The 14,943-nt window shown below is 31.2% G+C and overlaps 1 long non-coding RNA gene across 1 annotated transcript; it reads right to left on the bottom strand.

Moving 5' to 3' along the window:
- Positions 1–326: 326 nt before the first annotated feature.
- LOC114165957 (uncharacterized) lies at positions 327–4,728 on the bottom strand. The gene is made up of 3 exons (XR_003599824.2): positions 4,552–4,728; positions 4,377–4,444; positions 327–558 (listed from the first exon to the last, which is right to left on the bottom strand). It is a non-coding gene; the product is annotated as an uncharacterized LOC114165957 (long non-coding RNA).
- Between the last annotated feature and the right edge of the window lie 10,215 nt (positions 4,729–14,943).

Raw genomic sequence — 14,943 nt, 5'->3', positions numbered from 1 at the left:
AAAATGTTCATGTCTAGTCTGCTGACATGCGTTAAAAAAAAATATTTTTTCTCTTTTTATCTTACAAAATTAAGTTGAAATATAATTTGTTTTTATGGAAAATCAGTTTAAAAATAAATTAATTGAATAAAAGAGTAAGATAATTCTCCATAGACATGTGAAGAAAAATAAATATAAATAAAAAATAAATAATGCGTTAAAACTAAAATATTAATTGTTTTAATACTTATTGTGACATCCCATTTAAATAGATTAATTTACTAAATAAAACATCGCATAGTTATAATAATAAAGAACAAAGCTTACGGATGAAAGCCAGAGTCAAGAAAAGTACTTTAACAGTCATCCATAGGAGTACTTAAAAGGAATCCTAGGCATACAACCATGCTATAACCAAAACAAAATCTAAAAGTTCAACAGTTTTGCAAAAGGGTTGCCTTTAAGGCAACTATTACAAAAGGCCCCATGGTCGTGAAATTACTCCTAAGAGCCATCGAGACAGAAAAATCTAAGTCGCACTGTCGCTACCCCCAAATCCACCTTGAACATCCCTCCCATCTGCTCCCACCAAAAGGCGATCATCGCAAGAAGGAAATAAGACAGCACAAACATGAAATGAAAGGGTAAGCTAGTGTAATTTGAATTTAACATATTATAGCAGATAAGTACGTAAAACAGTCCAAGCATGCAAATCAGTAGGGCCAAAGAATCATGTTATAACAAACGAGCAAGACTTTATGACTCAATTATCCGGATACATATACTAAGATCGGATTCATTGGACGCGTGCACTTGTGGTAGCCTCTACTGCTCTGCAGAGCCATTGCCAATGGGTTTCACCCTACCACACACAAGGTTAGCCTTTAAGCGTCTAAGGTCATTATCATGCCAGAGACTAGGGCCTCCCGCTACTCTCACCACTTGGGTCAGTTTGCTCTACTTGAGACTCACTGACCCATTAGAGTTTCGGGATGCAGTCCTTACTTGAATCCATATCTTAACATATACACTACACACCACCATGAGGTCTTCCCACGAGACTCATGGAATTACGCCTATCACACACCAAATTCATGTTTCGTATATCGTAACCAACACTTTCATCTCATACATCCAATTCTCATTTCACCAAACCATCATTCAACAATTCCATGCCATAGCTCATACCAAACATACCAATTCCAGTGCATGTAGATCAAACAACCAAGCATATTTAATACATACAGCCAAACCATGGATAAATTCAAGGAACCAAGATCATTTCTGCCCCATTCTCGCTCAGGCTAAAAGCCTTCACTTAAGCTACAACAACTGTCTCGCTTAAGCTAGGCGTTGTCGCCTGAGCGAGTCCTGCAATAGTGGACCTCTGCGATCTCTCGCTTGGACGAGGCCAACTCGCTTGAGCGAGACCACCACTCGCCCAAAACCAAGCATCTCGCTTGAACGAGGACGCGAGTAGAGAACATCGAGTTTTCCTCGAGGGCTCGCTTAGGCGAGCCATTCTCGCCTGAGCAAGACAATGCGTCGCTCAAAACAAGAACTCTCCGCCTGAGCGAGATGCTCGAGCAGAACCATGGCGAGCTTCTGATACTCTGGCCTAGGCGAGACAAGCTCGCTTGGGCGAGAATGACAGTTCTCACCACTGTTAGCACACATGCAGTAGAGAAACAGTTCAAGCCAACATCCAACAATGCATACAACCCAGTTTCATTCGATTAAACATACTACTCTAGCTTATAAACATGGAACAAACCAAAAACACACAAAAATAACTTTGAACTGGTAAATCTAGCTTCCCTTACCTTGCTTAGATGCTACAAAACGGAACAGACCCGCAACTGAAAGTACCACAACTCCAAGAACTATATTAGAGAGTTGAAACATGAAGATTCGCACAAAACGAGGTTAGGAAACTTAACCCTAACTTGACCAACGTGCTCAAACAGTGAGAAAAGGGGAAGGAACGGACCAAAAGCTCTAAAGCTCAGCTTACCTGGAAATAGAATGGGTTTTGTTAGCTCTGGGGCGGACAAACTTTGTGCCCTAGCAGAACACCTTGTAGGAGACAAGAGGGGGGAGAGGAAATTGTTTCTGAAAAGGAGACAAGTGCATATTGAGTGAGCTGAAAGGGGTATTGAGGTCCCTTAAGTGGACTAGTCTTGGACCTACGAAATGGTCAGGCCCAACCCTCAGGAACAGAAAAATGGGCTTACAATTATCAATAAAATAAATATAGGTAATAAAGTAAATTTTTTAACATTTTTTATATAAGTCTCACGGTGCATAAAATAAATAATAAATAAATTATAAATACAGTCTTAAGAGAACCTTATATTAAAATCATTAATAATTTTTCTTACTGTTATACAACTGACAACCCATTTAATTATGTATTTATCTTAATTTATTTAATTTTTATTTGAAGTCTATTAATAAATTAAACGTAAAACATAAATACAGTATTTGACTACTCATTAAAACACATAGATGCCTGAAAAAACTTAAATTTATTATAAATATTTTTTCTTATCTCTATATCACCTTAAAAGTTACAATTAAAATCACTTGAAAATGAATTTAAAACAGTTTTATATAGGTGTGCAAATCAACAGTTTATGTGGTTATCATTTCAGTTCCATTTTGATAGGGAATTTTCTCTTTATAATATATATATATATATATATATATATATATATATATATATATATAATATTTAACTTTTTTTAATAAGATATGAGATGAGATGATATGCTTATATCTATTATGGAGAACATATTCACTGACTTTTATTAAAAAGAAAATTATGTAACTTTAGTTAATTTTTCATGATTTTTATCTGGATCGTGGAAATTGATCGAGGGATTTTTTATAAGAAAAGTCACGTAACTTTAGTTAACTTTGTTCAATTTTTAACTGATTATTTTAATTTTTTTTGAAATATAAAATTAGTCATTCAATACATAGAAATAAATTAAAGTTACGTGACTCTTTTCAACAAAAAATAACTTAATTTGTAACATCCCATTTTCTTAGTTTTTATACTATTAAACAAAATATTTTAAATTTCAATAATTCAGAAGCAGATGATGACGTAGGTCAGTAAAATGTATAATACAGTTATCCCCAAAATAACCATACATACCCTGGATCAATACATACAGTCCTTACATTTCTAGAGGGATTACAAAACATCTGGCCTATTAAGCCTAACAAAAAGTTACAACTACTAAAGGAACGTCTAATATACTCATCTCCTGTCCCGGAGGGGTGCATCCTCACCTGTAACTATATCTGCTCACGTCAATCGAGAAGGACGATCATTGCATAAATAGAAGACACAAGAAACACACAAACATACAAGAAGGGTAAACTAACTTGAATTAAGACAAATCATGCAATTGTTATATTTAGGCCGAAAACAGAATTTATCACACAAAGAATCTAAATCATCCCATCAATCTCAACCATAACACTACACACCCTTCTAGACTCGATATCCAGATTATGTAAGTGGCATTGGAGCTCTCGGTGGCTTGCACTCGAGATGGTTCCCAAACTCTGCAGAGTTTTAGGTACAAGGGGTATTCACCCAACCACTCTCAAGGTAAATCCCATCACCTCTATGACGGATCGAGTTCATAGACCAGGACCTCCTGCTACTCCTCCCGACATAACTCATCATGCTCTACTTGAGTCTTAATGGTTACTAGGAGCGTCAGGATGCCACCAATATGAGTCCTCATGCCCTTACATTTACTAAAACCATCTTCCTTAGAATTTCCCTTGAAATTCCAATTCCACACATTCTCCATTAACTACATTTCCACAAATTATAATCAAATAGACTATTAATCATAAAGTTCACATGCATAATAGTCAATTGTAAATATCAATTCACTAGCATAGATTCATTTCATCAAAAACATAAGAAACATTCAACTCTGCAGTGAAACTCGCCCAAGCTAGGGGATCTCGCCTGGGCTAGAGAGTAATCTCGCTTAGGCGAGTCGCTCTCGCCTGAGCGAGACTCCAAACAGAGAGCAACCCCAAAATCTGAGCGAACTCTCGCTCAGGCTAGGCTGTTTCGCCTAGACGAGATTTGACTCTCGCTCAGGCGACATCAGCTCGCCTAGGCGAGACCTCACGCAGCATCAGGGGTGGTTTTCTGTCATTTTCGCTCAGGCGGAAACTACTCGCCTGGGCGAGATCATCAGAATTTCGAGCTGTCTCAACATGCAAGCCACACAGTTCATGCCCAATACGAATTCTACCATATACAATTGTTCACACTCATCAATCAACATCCAATTCATGCAATTCTAACCTATATTGATGATCTGTTCGCAAAAATAGGATGATAGGTTAGCTTCCCTTACCTTAATTGATCACCAATCTACTATTATGGCTTCTCACAGTGAGGCACTCCAATTCACAACCTAAGAGACTGAAATGAAGGTTCATACAGTAAGGATAGGGCCCTAATTCTGTCTGGCTCGAAATTAACTTCCAGAATTCGAAATTGATGAGAAGTGAGAATGAATTTTTACTTACTTTGAGAGAATGGAGGTTTAGCTAGGAGGGAGGTACCAACTGGCCCTTCTGATTTGTCTGCTGAAAATCAAGAAGAAGGATGGGTCAGTATGAAGGTTGAACTTTGGTTGAGAGAAAGGGAGGGACCAATGCAGAGTGAAGGAGAGTTGGGTCTGTGGAGTCTTTTTCAGTGAGTGAGAAGTGGTAGAGAAAAGAGAGATAAAATGGGGTTTCACATAATTTGTCCTCATTTATCACATTGCCCCTACACAAATCTCAATAATATTTTTGTTTTCATACATTTTTCTATTTTAAATTATTAAAATATATTCAATATTATTAAATCTAAACAATTTATCTTAATTCTTTTTATCTTAATTTAGTAACTAGTTTCTTAGACACGTGTTTACAATTATTTGATTTTGATTAAATTATTTTTTATACTTTTATTTGATATTTATACAATTATGATTTTTTTCTTGATATTGGACAAAAGAGGATATACATCCTTTTAACATCAAATACTTGATAATATTATCTAATTTTTGTTGTGAATTTTATTTTTTATAATATAATTATTTAATTAATATTTAAAATAATAAACAGACAAGTTCAAAAATACCCGTTGGTGAATACCCGTTGGTGAAGATAAGGTTAAGATAAATATTTTATATTTGTTTAAATATATAAATGTGAAGATAAATTTTGACTTCATAGATAAGGAAAAGATAATCAAATTATAATAAATTATTTAATTCAAGTCTCATGATAAACAAGATAAATAATAAATAAATTATGAATATAGACTACTCATTAAAATAAACGCCTCATATGACTATGATAAAATCATTAATATTATTTCTTACTGTTATACAACACTGACCACCGGTTTAATTTTGGTATTTATCTTAATTTATTTAATTTTTATTTTAAGTCTATTAATAGATTAAACGTAAAAATAATACAGTATTTGACTACTCAATAAAACGTACAGATGTCTTAAAAGTAAAACTTAAATTTATATAAATAATTATTCTTATATTTATTGGTGTAAATATTGGTTTGACGTAACAAACGTATTTTTAAATATTTTTAAATTATTTAAATTTTACAAATAATAATTAAAATGTTAAAATAAAAAAAATAAAAAAGAGTTCATAGTTATAGATATAGATATATATAAAATAAAATTTAATTATTAAAATAGAAAATATTTTAATTAATATAAGGTAAATAATTTTTTTATTATGAGTAATTATTTAAATTTGAAAAAGTTGTTATCAAACAACCAACTAATTCTTTTATAATAAATAATTAATTGAATTCAAAAAATAGTTATTAAAATAATAAAATTAAAAAAAATGTTTTTCATTATGAATAATTTTTTAAATTTTAAAAAATAATAATTAAGAAAGTAAAAGTTAGAAAAACCTGAGGAAATATTTTTTTATGTATAGTTATAAATATCACATTAAGGATTACAATTAAAATAGCTGGAAAATAAATTTAAAATAATTATTTATGTTTTTATATAATTTTTTGTTTTATATTTGTATAATTATAATTTTCTTATATCAGAAAAAAAAAATATACATATATATATATATATCCTTTTTAATATGAACTAATTTTTGTTGTAGTTTTATTTTTTTGTAAAAAAGTAATTCAATTAATATTTAGATAATAAATAAACGGGTATGAGTATATATGTTTTTTTAATAAGGATAAGATTAAGATAAAAATTTATATATGTTTGAAAATGTAGATGATGAAGATATATTTTGACTTCAAAAATAAAGAAGAGATAATAAAATAATATTATATAATTTAATTTAATTTAAGTCTCACAGTGAACAAGGTAAATAATAAATAACTTATGAATACAGTAGACTACTCAATGAAATAAGCGTCTTATAATGACTAGAAACAGTTCAAGCCAACATCCAACAATGCATACAACCCAGTTTCATTCGATTAAACATACTACTCTAGCTTATAAACATGGAACAAACCAAAAACACACAAAAATAACTTTGAACTGGTAAATCTAGCTTCCCTTACCTTGCTTAGATGCTACAAAACGGAACAGACCCGCAACTGAAAGTACCACAACTCCAAGAACTATATTAGAGAGTTGAAACATGAAGATTCGCACAAAACGAGGTTAGGAAACTTAACCCTAACTTGACCAACGTGCTCAAACAGTGAGAAAAGGGGAAGGAACGGACCAAAAGCTCTAAAGCTCAGCTTACCTGGAAATAGAATGGGTTTTGTTAGCTCTGGGGCGGACAAACTTTGTGCCCTAGCAGAACACCTTGTAGGAGACAAGAGGGGGGAGAGGAAATTGTTTCTGAAAAGGAGACAAGTGCATATTGAGTGAGCTGAAAGGGGTATTGAGGTCCCTTAAGTGGACTAGTCTTGGACCTACGAAATGGTCAGGCCCAACCCTCAGGAACAGAAAAATGGGCTTACAATTATCAATAAAATAAATATAGGTAATAAAGTAAATTTTTTAACATTTTTTATATAAGTCTCACGGTGCATAAAATAAATAATAAATAAATTATAAATACAGTCTTAAGAGAACCTTATATTAAAATCATTAATAATTTTTCTTACTGTTATACAACTGACAACCCATTTAATTATGTATTTATCTTAATTTATTTAATTTTTATTTGAAGTCTATTAATAAATTAAACGTAAAACATAAATACAGTATTTGACTACTCATTAAAACACATAGATGCCTGAAAAAACTTAAATTTATTATAAATATTTTTTCTTATCTCTATATCACCTTAAAAGTTACAATTAAAATCACTTGAAAATGAATTTAAAACAGTTTTATATAGGTGTGCAAATCAACAGTTTATGTGGTTATCATTTCAGTTCCATTTTGATAGGGAATTTTCTCTTTATAATATATATATATATATATATATATATATATATATATATATATATATAATATTTAACTTTTTTTAATAAGATATGAGATGAGATGATATGCTTATATCTATTATGGAGAACATATTCACTGACTTTTATTAAAAAGAAAATTATGTAACTTTAGTTAATTTTTCATGATTTTTATCTGGATCGTGGAAATTGATCGAGGGATTTTTTATAAGAAAAGTCACGTAACTTTAGTTAACTTTGTTCAATTTTTAACTGATTATTTTAATTTTTTTTGAAATATAAAATTAGTCATTCAATACATAGAAATAAATTAAAGTTACGTGACTCTTTTTAACAAAAAATAACTTAATTTGTAACATCCCATTTTCTTAGTTTTTATACTATTAAACAAAATATTTTAAATTTCAATAATTCAGAAGCAGATGATGACGTAGGTCAGTAAAATGTATAATACAGTTATCCCCAAAATAACCATACATACCCTGGATCAATACATACAGTCCTTACATTTCTAGAGGGATTACAAAACATCTGGCCTATTAAGCCTAACAAAAAGTTACAACTACTAAAGGAACGTCTAATATACTCATCTCCTGTCCCGGAGGGGTGCATCCTCACCTGTAACTATATCTGCTCACGTCAATCGAGAAGGACGATCATTGCATAAATAGAAGACACAAGAAACACACAAACATACAAGAAGGGTAAGCTAACTTGAATTAAGACAAATCATGCAATTGTTATATTTAGGCCGAAAACAGAATTTATCACACAAAGAATCTAAATCATCCCATCAATCTCAACCATAACACTACACACCCTTCTAGACTCGATATCCAGATTATGTAAGTGGCATTGGAGCTCTCGGTGGCTTGCACTCGAGATGGTTCCCAAACTCTGCAGAGTTTTAGGTACAAGGGGTATTCACCCAACCACTCTCAAGGTAAATCCCATCACCTCTATGACGGATCGAGTTCATAGACCAGGACCTCCTGCTACTCCTTCCGACATAACTCATCATGCTCTACTTGAGTCTTAATGGTTACTAGGAGCGTCAGGATGCCACCAATATGAGTCCTCATGCCCTTACATTTACTAAAACCATCTTCCTTAGAATTTCCCTTGAAATTCCAATTCCACACATTCTCCATTAACTACATTTCCACAAATTATAATCAAATAGACTATTAATCATAAAGTTCACATGCATAATAGTCAATTGTAAATATCAATTCACTAGCATAGATTCATTTCATCAAAAACATAAGAAACATTCAACTCTGCAGTGAAACTCGCCCAAGCTAGGGGATCTCGCCTGGGCTAGAGAGTAATCTCGCTTAGGCGAGTCGCTCTCGCCTGAGCGAGACTCCAAACAGAGAGCAACCCCAAAATCTGAGCGAACTCTCGCTCAGGCTAGGCTGTTTCGCCTAGACGAGATTTGACTCTCGCTCAGGCGACATCAGCTCGCCTAGGCGAGACCTCACGCAGCATCAGGGGTGGTTTTCTGTCATTTTCGCTCAGGCGGAAACTACTCGCCTGGGCGAGATCATCAGAATTTCGAGCTGTCTCAACATGCAAGCCACACAGTTCATGCCCAATACGAATTCTACCATATACAATTGTTCACACTCATCAATCAACATCCAATTCATGCAATTCTAACCTATATTGATGATCTGTTCGCAAAAATAGGATGATAGGTTAGCTTCCCTTACCTTAATTGATCACCAATCTACTATTATGGCTTCTCACAGTGAGGCACTCCAATTCACAACCTAAGAGACTGAAATGAAGGTTCATACAGTAAGGATAGGGCCCTAATTCTGTCTGGCTCGAAATTAACTTCCAGAATTCGAAATTGATGAGAAGTGAGAATGAATTTTTACTTACTTTGAGAGAATGGAGGTTTAGCTAGGAGGGAGGTACCAACTGGCCCTTCTGATTTGTCTGCTGAAAATCAAGAAGAAGGATGGGTCAGTATGAAGGTTGAACTTTGGTTGAGAGAAAGGGAGGGACCAATGCAGAGTGAAGGAGAGTTGGGTCTGTGGAGTCTTTTTCAGTGAGTGAGAAGTGGTAGAGAAAAGAGAGATAAAATGGGGTTTCACATAATTTGTCCTCATTTATCACATTGCCCCTACACAAATCTCAATAATATTTTTGTTTTCATACATTTTTCTATTTTAAATTATTAAAATATATTCAATATTATTAAATCTAAACAATTTATCTTAATTCTTTTTATCTTAATTTAGTAACTAGTTTCTTAGACACGTGTTTACAATTATTTGATTTTGATTAAATTATTTTTTATACTTTTATTTGATATTTATACAATTATGATTTTTTTCTTGATATTGGACAAAAGAGGATATACATCCTTTTAACATCAAATACTTGATAATATTATCTAATTTTTGTTGTGAATTTTATTTTTTATAATATAATTATTTAATTAATATTTAAAATAATAAACAGACAAGTTCAAAAATACCCGTTGGTGAATACCCGTTGGTGAAGATAAGGTTAAGATAAATATTTTATATTTGTTTAAATATATAAATGTGAAGATAAATTTTGACTTCATAGATAAGGAAAAGATAATCAAATTATAATAAATTATTTAATTCAAGTCTCATGATAAACAAGATAAATAATAAATAAATTATGAATATAGACTACTCATTAAAATAAACGCCTCATATGACTATGATAAAATCATTAATATTATTTCTTACTGTTATACAACACTGACCACCGGTTTAATTTTGGTATTTATCTTAATTTATTTAATTTTTATTTTAAGTCTATTAATAGATTAAACGTAAAAATAATACAGTATTTGACTACTCAATAAAACGTACAGATGTCTTAAAAGTAAAACTTAAATTTATATAAATAATTATTCTTATATTTATTGGTGTAAATATTGGTTTGACGTAACAAACGTATTTTTAAATATTTTTAAATTATTTAAATTTTACAAATAATAATTAAAATGTTAAAATAAAAAAAATAAAAAAGAGTTCATAGTTATAGATATAGATATATATAAAATAAAATTTAATTATTAAAATAGAAAATATTTTAATTAATATAAGGTAAATAATTTTTTTATTATGAGTAATTATTTAAATTTGAAAAAGTTGTTATCAAACAACCAACTAATTCTTTTATAATAAATAATTAATTGAATTCAAAAAATAGTTATTAAAATAATAAAATTAAAAAAAATGTTTTTCATTATGAATAATTTTTTAAATTTTAAAAAATAATAATTAAGAAAGTAAAAGTTAGAAAAACCTGAGGAAATATTTTTTTATGTATAGTTATAAATATCACATTAAGGATTACAATTAAAATAGCTGGAAAATAAATTTAAAATAATTATTTATGTTTTTATATAATTTTTTGTTTTATATTTGTATAATTATAATTTTCTTATATCAGAAAAAAAAAATATACATATATATATATATATCCTTTTTAATATGAACTAATTTTTGTTGTAGTTTTATTTTTTTGTAAAAAAGTAATTCAATTAATATTTAGATAATAAATAAACGGGTATGAGTATATATGTTTTTTTAATAAGGATAAGATTAAGATAAAAATTTATATATGTTTGAAAATGTAGATGATGAAGATATATTTTGACTTCAAAAATAAAGAAGAGATAATAAAATAATATTATATAATTTAATTTAATTTAAGTCTCACAGTGAACAAGGTAAATAATAAATAACTTATGAATACAGTAGACTACTCAATGAAATAAGCGTCTTATAATGACTAGAAACAGTTCAAGCCAACATCCAACAATGCATACAACCCAGTTTCATTCGATTAAACATACTACTCTAGCTTATAAACATGGAACAAACCAAAAACACACAAAAATAACTTTGAACTGGTAAATCTAGCTTCCCTTACCTTGCTTAGATGCTACAAAACGGAACAGACCCGCAACTGAAAGTACCACAACTCCAAGAACTATATTAGAGAGTTGAAACATGAAGATTCGCACAAAACGAGGTTAGGAAACTTAACCCTAACTTGACCAACGTGCTCAAACAGTGAGAAAAGGGGAAGGAACGGACCAAAAGCTCTAAAGCTCAGCTTACCTGGAAATAGAATGGGTTTTGTTAGCTCTGGGGCGGACAAACTTTGTGCCCTAGCAGAACACCTTGTAGGAGACAAGAGGGGGGAGAGGAAATTGTTTCTGAAAAGGAGACAAGTGCATATTGAGTGAGCTGAAAGGGGTATTGAGGTCCCTTAAGTGGACTAGTCTTGGACCTACGAAATGGTCAGGCCCAACCCTCAGGAACAGAAAAATGGGCTTACAATTATCAATAAAATAAATATAGGTAATAAAGTAAATTTTTTAACATTTTTTATATAAGTCTCACGGTGCATAAAATAAATAATAAATAAATTATAAATACAGTCTTAAGAGAACCTTATATTAAAATCATTAATAATTTTTCTTACTGTTATACAACTGACAACCCATTTAATTATGTATTTATCTTAATTTATTTAATTTTTATTTGAAGTCTATTAATAAATTAAACGTAAAACATAAATACAGTATTTGACTACTCATTAAAACACATAGATGCCTGAAAAAACTTAAATTTATTATAAATATTTTTTCTTATCTCTATATCACCTTAAAAGTTACAATTAAAATCACTTGAAAATGAATTTAAAACAGTTTTATATAGGTGTGCAAATCAACAGTTTATGTGGTTATCATTTCAGTTCCATTTTGATAGGGAATTTTCTCTTTATAATATATATATATATATATATATATATATATATATATATATATATATATATAATATTTAACTTTTTTTAATAAGATATGAGATGAGATGATATGCTTATATCTATTATGGAGAACATATTCACTGACTTTTATTAAAAAGAAAATTATGTAACTTTAGTTAATTTTTCATGATTTTTATCTGGATCGTGGAAATTGATCGAGGGATTTTTTATAAGAAAAGTCACGTAACTTTAGTTAACTTTGTTCAATTTTTAACTGATTATTTTAATTTTTTTTGAAATATAAAATTAGTCATTCAATACATAGAAATAAATTAAAGTTACGTGACTCTTTTTAACAAAAAATAACTTAATTTGTAACATCCCATTTTCTTAGTTTTTATACTATTAAACAAAATATTTTAAATTTCAATAATTCAGAAGCAGATGATGACGTAGGTCAGTAAAATGTATAATACAGTTATCCCCAAAATAACCATACATACCCTGGATCAATACATACAGTCCTTACATTTCTAGAGGGATTACAAAACATCTGGCCTATTAAGCCTAACAAAAAGTTACAACTACTAAAGGAACGTCTAATATACTCATCTCCTGTCCCGGAGGGGTGCATCCTCACCTGTAACTATATCTGCTCACGTCAATCGAGAAGGACGATCATTGCATAAATAGAAGACACAAGAAACACACAAACATACAAGAAGGGTAAGCTAACTTGAATTAAGACAAATCATGCAATTGTTATATTTAGGCCGAAAACAGAATTTATCACACAAAGAATCTAAATCATCCCATCAATCTCAACCATAACACTACACACCCTTCTAGACTCGATATCCAGATTATGTAAGTGGCATTGGAGCTCTCGGTGGCTTGCACTCGAGATGGTTCCCAAACTCTGCAGAGTTTTAGGTACAAGGGGTATTCACCCAACCACTCTCAAGGTAAATCCCATCACCTCTATGACGGATCGAGTTCATAGACCAGGACCTCCTGCTACTCCTTCCGACATAACTCATCATGCTCTACTTGAGTCTTAATGGTTACTAGGAGCGTCAGGATGCCACCAATATGAGTCCTCATGCCCTTACATTTACTAAAACCATCTTCCTTAGAATTTCCCTTGAAATTCCAATTCCACACATTCTCCATTAACTACATTTCCACAAATTATAATCAAATAGACTATTAATCATAAAGTTCACATGCATAATAGTCAATTGTAAATATCAATTCACTAGCATAGATTCATTTCATCAAAAACATAAGAAACATTCAACTCTGCAGTGAAACTCGCCCAAGCTAGGGGATCTCGCCTGGGCTAGAGAGTAATCTCGCTTAGGCGAGTCGCTCTCGCCTGAGCGAGACTCCAAACAGAGAGCAACCCCAAAATCTGAGCGAACTCTCGCTCAGGCTAGGCTGTTTCGCCTAGACGAGATTTGACTCTCGCTCAGGCGACATCAGCTCGCCTAGGCGAGACCTCACGCAGCATCAGGGGTGGTTTTCTGTCATTTTCGCTCAGGCGGAAACTACTCGCCTGGGCGAGATCATCAGAATTTCGAGCTGTCTCAACATGCAAGCCACACAGTTCATGCCCAATACGAATTCTACCATATACAATTGTTCACACTCATCAATCAACATCCAATTCATGCAATTCTAACCTATATTGATGATCTGTTCGCAAAAATAGGATGATAGGTTAGCTTCCCTTACCTTAATTGATCACCAATCTACTATTATGGCTTCTCACAGTGAGGCACTCCAATTCACAACCTAAGAGACTGAAATGAAGGTTCATACAGTAAGGATAGGGCCCTAATTCTGTCTGGCTCGAAATTAACTTCCAGAATTCGAAATTGATGAGAAGTGAGAATGAATTTTTACTTACTTTGAGAGAATGGAGGTTTAGCTAGGAGGGAGGTACCAACTGGCCCTTCTGATTTGTCTGCTGAAAATCAAGAAGAAGGATGGGTCAGTATGAAGGTTGAACTTTGGTTGAGAGAAAGGGAGGGACCAATGCAGAGTGAAGGAGAGTTGGGTCTGTGGAGTCTTTTTCAGTGAGTGAGAAGTGGTAGAGAAAAGAGAGATAAAATGGGGTTTCACATAATTTGTCCTCATTTATCACATTGCCCCTACACAAATCTCAATAATATTTTTGTTTTCATACATTTTTCTATTTTAAATTATTAAAATATATTCAATATTATTAAATCTAAACAATTTATCTTAATTCTTTTTATCTTAATTTAGTAACTAGTTTCTTAGACACGTGTTTACAATTATTTGATTTTGATTAAATTATTTTTTATACTTTTATTTGATATTTATACAATTATGATTTTTTTCTTGATATTGGACAAAAGAGGATATACATCCTTTTAACATCAAATACTTGATAATATTATCTAATTTTTGTTGTGAATTTTATTTTTTATAATATAATTATTTAATTAATATTTAAAATAATAAACAGACAAGTTCAAAAATACCCGTTGGTGAATACCCGTTGGTGAAGATAAGGTTAAGATAAATATTTTATATTTGTTTAAATATATAAATGTGAAGATAAATTTTGACTTCATAGATAAGGAAAAGATAATCAAATTATAATAAATTATTTAATTCAAGTCTCATGATAAACAAGATAAATAATAAATAAATTATGAATATAGACTACTCATTAAAATAAACGCC

Source organism: Vigna unguiculata, chromosome 10 (assembly GCF_037176805.1).
Source record: "Vigna unguiculata cultivar grain cowpea cultivar isolate G323 ecotype 2 chromosome 10, ASM3717680v1, whole genome shotgun sequence".
NCBI lineage: Eukaryota > Viridiplantae > Streptophyta > Magnoliopsida > Fabales > Fabaceae > Vigna > Vigna unguiculata.
Note: the sequence above shows the minus strand (reverse complement) of the source record. Positions and strands in the feature narration are given on the sequence as shown.